The sequence below is a fragment of the Corvus cornix genome, chromosome 1A (assembly GCF_000738735.6).
Source record: "Corvus cornix cornix isolate S_Up_H32 chromosome 1A, ASM73873v5, whole genome shotgun sequence".
In the NCBI taxonomy this organism is placed as follows: domain Eukaryota; kingdom Metazoa; phylum Chordata; class Aves; order Passeriformes; family Corvidae; genus Corvus; species Corvus cornix.
The window spans coordinates 65,103,913-65,109,912 of NC_047057.1; positions in this window are offsets into that span (position 1 = coordinate 65,103,913).

The following is a 6,000-nucleotide window of genomic DNA, read 5'->3' on the forward strand; positions in this document are numbered from 1 at the left end:
CCTTTGCTTCCTCTTTGGACAGGAAAAGTGTGTCTTCAGGTGACAATATCTGTGCAAGTAAATCTACTGCCTCTTGATGCCAAGGTTGGACTTTGGGAGTACTGCTCCTTAAGCCATTTCCTGACGCTGATGACATGATGCCTTAAATAATAATGATAATTAATAATAAACAAAAAACCCCAAACCAAACCCAGCAAAAAACCCCACACAATTCCCCCCCAACTTGATCATCTGGTATTGAAAATGAAGTTCATCAGTAAAAGATTTCCCATGCTTAGCTTATTTTCTCAGATGATGTGTGTTCCTTTTGGGAGATGGATGCTCTATTTAATTTATAATATTTGATGAAAACTCTAACACCTCTTTGTAACCAAGATAAGGGATTGGATTCTCTTACTTTGTGATTCCAGGCTGAATCCTTGTGCTTCACAAGGTATATGTGTCTGCCATCAAAACCTGCAGAGAGAGCAGAGGTGAAGAGAATATGTTCTAGATGTCCCTCCTTGGTACAACTTCCCACAGATGAATCTCTCAAGACACAGAGAGTCCTTTCTCAAACCTTCTCACAAGCTGGAAAACCTCAAATTATCTTTGCAACAGAAAGGGCATAGTTGTGGGGCTTTTTTCCCCAGTCTAATCTCTACAATACTTCTGTCTCCAGAGATCCCAATTGAACGGTCTGGCCTCTGTATTGTTTATTAAGCCCCAAACCCTTCTAGATGACCACCAGGCAGCAAGTCTGACCAACACAAGATAGAGGAAAGGATGGGAGGAAAAAATCAAAAAATGTTATGGTTTAGAGATACCAAATCTGTAATGAGGGAAAGTGAGGAAAATCACAAGTTCAGGCTTTCTCCCTGAAAACACTTGCCACCAGCTGTCTCTATTTAAAATGCCTTGCTTGATGCCAAATGCCACATTATTTTACAAAGAAAAAAGAGAAGATGATTGAAAAGTTGCTTCCTAGTTTGTGTAGAACTCAAATCACTTAAAACTCTAGAGGTCAGTGCCATGAATGCTTGATGAGTGACAAGACTTTCTTCAGTTTGCTTAAGAAAATTTTTCTGGATATGTATGTGTGCCACGCAAGGAAGAAAAGCTTCACTCCAAATGAAAATAAAAATCAGAAACCGTTTTTGATGCGATTTTTCACCGCTTTTCCCAAGCAGAATCAATCACAGAATCACAAAAGAGTGCTGATGTGGCGTAATGAAGACAGACAGATCCACGTGTCTGACAATTCTATAAAAATATCACTATTACTTGGATGCAATGTGCCACAGTGGGTGAAGTGCCCAGCTGGGCAATTGTCCTTCAAATGGCAATGGGCAGCTGATAAAAGAGACAGGAACAGCTCCTCAGTCCTTTCAAATAGGCGCATGATTTTAAATCAAAGCTGCCACTTTGCCCACTGCTGATCATAAATTTGCCCAGTGTACCTGGAGGCATTGGCCAGCCCCAGAGTGCCAGACCTACAACTGTCACAGTGGCATCAGCAGTGCTACAACAGTGCCATCCCTACCTCCAGAGAGCAGAGAACACAAAAACCTTGGGTTTAGTGCCTTGATAGGGGAATTCGCCCGTGAATTCTCGTCTGTTACAGATTTCTCAGCAAACAAAATTAGATAGTGGTAAAGTAGCTGAGCATGTACAGATGAAAAATACAGCATGGGAAGTAGATATTATCACAGAGTGGGAGAAAAGGTTTATTTTTTCACTTAATTTACCACCCTCAGAGACACAAATTCAGAACGCACATAAGCCATAATAAAACCAGGTCACCTGATTTGAAAGGTGAACATGTTTGTATGGATCTGACAGGTGTTAATGATGATTTTCAATTGAAAAAGGAATCCTGGAAGACAAATTGCTTGTCAAACAAGTCTAACAGCATTAACATTTTCTAGCCATGTGTTGCAATATATAAAGTGTCTTGCTACCTTTATTTAGGAGAAGATCCTTATGAATGTGATAATCTTTTAAGGTCCAATTTTATCATATAATGTGCTGCAACCCATGTTTCCTATGTATGGTTCATAATGAGATTAGTACAGTATAAATCTTCGTGCAATTTAAATAAATAGTCTCTCGAGTGTCTGCCATTAGAAATATATTGTTCTGTATTTGCCTACAGGCACTGATGTTGCATCCCATAATTGTTAAGTATTTATCTGTGTCGTGTTACAAGGCATTTAATTTTATATGGGAGAGTGTAATCTTTGTTTTGACCATGATATAATTTGGTTAATTACCATTTGTTGGATTCTTTTTCCCTTTGCCACAAAGTCTTTCAGTTAGTATTTCCAAAGTAGCCCATATATAGTTGCCTTTGGCATAGTATATGGAGCAGTCACTGACTCAATACAGAGATCACTGTTGTAATGTCAAATTTATCCCGTTAATCTCGTCTTTCCCGAGTTCAATTTACATCATTTTCCATTCATACAATCTGAATGATTAATCCATATTAATATTTTTACAATTTGTTCTGATACCTGGATACTTGCTAAGTTTCCTAACTCTATGGATTCATGCAGTACTGGCCCATACTTAATATGGCCAAGGAGAATTCTAGGTATAAAAGAACAATTCCAAATTCAGATATCCTTTCCTTCCTCAAACAGGGTTTAATTCTGCTCTCACCTTTACTGATGGGCACCAAGAAAAAAACATTCATTGCAATCAACAGAGCTGAGGGTCCAAATCAGTTGTTCCCCTATCACTTTGTGGCACTGAAGGGGAAAGATCTCTCTTTAGTGCCTGAAGTTCATCTCATCCTGTGGCAGGTGTCTGCAGTGGGTCAGAGGAACGGGTGAATTATCTCTTTGTCGCCACTGGCTGCAGCAGGAGGTTAGGCAATTAGCCAATGTCATGCAAACATATTCCAGGCTGTCCCATTTGTGCTTGCAGTGTATTTGCCTCTGCTTCATGTAATTGTGGCAGGTCCATCACAGCTCCAAGGCAGCGGAGGATGCGGTGCTGTCTGGCTCTCGCCGGTGCAAACAGTTACAGGATCATGGCACCGACTGTACTAAGGCCAGTAGCTCAGCACTGAAGAATATATATCAGCATAAAGCCAGAGTAAGCTCCAATAACTTCACCAAACCTTCACCTTCCTCTTTGCGTAACTGGGTCGCCTGACCTTCAGTGCAAGGCCTGGCAGAAGAGATGGTGTTTCTTTTGCTCTGTGTATGACTGGGTCTGCCATGGGCCCTTGTCACATGAATTGATGCTGAGGTTGTTCCTCATCAGATGACCTGGTGTGGGGACATGCCACCCAGGACATGGCCCAGCCAGCTGTCATCCTCCCTCACTGCACATCCATGCCTCTGTTGGGTTTTTTTAGCCTTTCTTGTTTTGCCTGCTAGAGTCAGTAATTCCATGCCCTTATCTGCAGCTGTTATTTTAATTTATATTAAAGCAAAAACCAAGTTTCTCATACAAGTACTGGGCTGTAGAACCTGAGGCTTGAAGAAAAGTAAATAACCATGGCAACTGATTGACAGAATCATGAACCAGCAGTGCCCTGGGGGACAAGAAGGCCAATGGAATAGTAGGTTGCATCAGGAAGAGCAGTGCCAGCAGGTCAGGGAGTGATCCTGCCCCTTTGCTCAGCCCTGTGAGGCACATCTGGAGAGCTGTGACCAGGTCTGGGATCATCAGGACAGGAGGGCCATGGAGCTCCTGGAGCAGGGCCAGCAGAGGCTGCAAAGATGAAGGACCTGGAGCATCTCCCTTATGAGGAAAGGCTGAAGGAGCTGGGGCTGTCCAGCCTGGAGAGGAGCCCCAGCTGAGAGGGGCCCTCAGCCCTGGGTGTCCCTGTGTGCAGGGAGGGCTCCGAGCAGGGCCCAGCCATGGCACCAGAGGAACGGGCAGGGACTGATGCCCAGGAAGTTCCACCTGGACAGGAGGCAGAACTTCTTCCCTGGGTGGTGCCCGAGCCCTGAACAGAGACCAGAGAGGGTGTGGAGTCTCCCTCACTGGAGATATTCCAGAACTGTCTGGGCACACTCCTGTGCTGTGTGCTCTGGGATGGCCCCGCTGGAGCAGGGAGGTGGGATCAGATGAGCCACTGTGGTCCCTTCCAGCCTGACTCATCCTGGGATTCTGTGAAGACCTTAGAGGGTTGGGTTTTTTTGTATTTTCTGACTCCTCATGTAAACCAATTGCAAATTCTCTGAAGCAACACTTCTTGAACACAACCAGTTCATTTCGCCCTAGAGAGAAAAGGCAGGGCCTTCTGGGGCTGCCATAGTGGCAAAAGAGTTTAGATAGTGAACTTAGACGGATCTGTGCCCAAATAAGATCAGATAGGCAGGGCTGAGGAGCTCCTCTGCATGTGATTCCTCCTCAGCTGGAAAAGGCAGATGCTAAAGAGACTTTGCTAATTTCCCCTGCCTGGAAACCTGTAATGAACTCAGAGCAGAACATCTGTTAGTTTCTCCTAAGCTGGAAAGGGCTGAAAGCCAAGAGACATGTCTCGGGGTGAATTTGCTGGCCTGTCTACAGTGTAGGAAAACGTCTAAGCCCTGGAGAAAGCCTGGTGTGCTCTGTCTGTGAGCAGACAAAGCTGGAAAGTGTCACTAGGAGCCCAGGGGTGACACAGTTTATGGGAGAGGAGAAAGGTTCGTTCCCTTCATTCATGCAAATGTTCACTAAGAACTCCAGTCGATCACATCACATCACACACGCATTCAGTACTGCAAAAGTCTATGTTTGTTCACGGATGAGATGCTAAAAAATATGCTACCTTGGCATGTGCCACAAGTCATGAGGGAGACTGCTGGATGCAAAGCCTTCCTGCCCACTGACAGGCAGAAACAACCTGCATCTGGACAGTGCCTGTCATGATGGGGCATTTAGAGATGCCCAGGGCACTGCAGGTAATGGAGGTGCTGCAACCTTGTTACTGTAGTAATTTAACTGGGATTAAATCTTCCCTTTCCCAGCAAGGTTAATCATCCAGTGCTGTAGAATCCCAGAAGGTAAGGGGCTAATGTGTGTATCTCAAATACTGATAGCCAGATGGCTGTGGAGGCAACCAAGGATTGCTGGAAATAGCAGACAATAACATGCTGTGGGAAAGAACAAAGTGTGGCTGGAAAAGGGGGCCATGTAGAGGTAGGGCAGCACTAGACAAGCACCCTTGTTCTAGCTCCTGGAGATAAGCACGACACAGCACAGAGCAAGCATAGGGATGAGGCTGAGAAGTGGGCATGGTGTGTATGGGGGAATGAACACCACCCAAGACCCCCTTAGCCCTCCTAACCATTTCAAGAAAGGTCTGAAAGAATGGACTGTGCATAAGAACTAATTTGCACAGAAAATAAGAACACTGTCCTCAGGGCAGGAAAAACTTACCTAGAAAAAGGTACCCCCAACCAAGCCCAGGCAGTGTGCCCCAGGACCCTGGACATTGCATGGGCTGGATCAATGCCAGAACAAGGACTGGTGATCTCTTCTTCTCTCTTTCCTCCTTTCTTCCTTTTCATCTTACCCCTTTATCCAACCCCCACTGATGTGTGTTTATGTAGTAGGTCAAGGACTAACCTACCAATTTCCATGCCAAGTGTATAACTTACTAATGGGAGTTTTTGCAGACCCCCTTTTGCTGTTCCTTTTGACCACAAGTATCTATGAATCTTGGGTGCTCCCTTCCCCTTAAGGGTGGGATGTCACAGGTGCATGCAAACTGTATCTCTTACTCCCAGGTAACATCAGTAAAACCAGGTAAATGTAGTGTCCCCACGACACTGCTGGCAAGGGACAGCCAACAACATCCTTGTTAAGGTCACCCCTCTGAGCCAGCCTGATGGCCCCCAAACCTCCTTTGAGGTGTCCCACATCAACTCCCAAACCATGCTCAGACTTTGCTCAGGTGCATGCTGGTTGGTACAAGGGAAAAGGTGCTACCAAGGAGCACTCCAGTAGCTGAACAGGGCAGGTGGCTGTGTTCCCATAGCTGGGATGTTCCCTGACACTGTTTAAATTGCCAGCCAT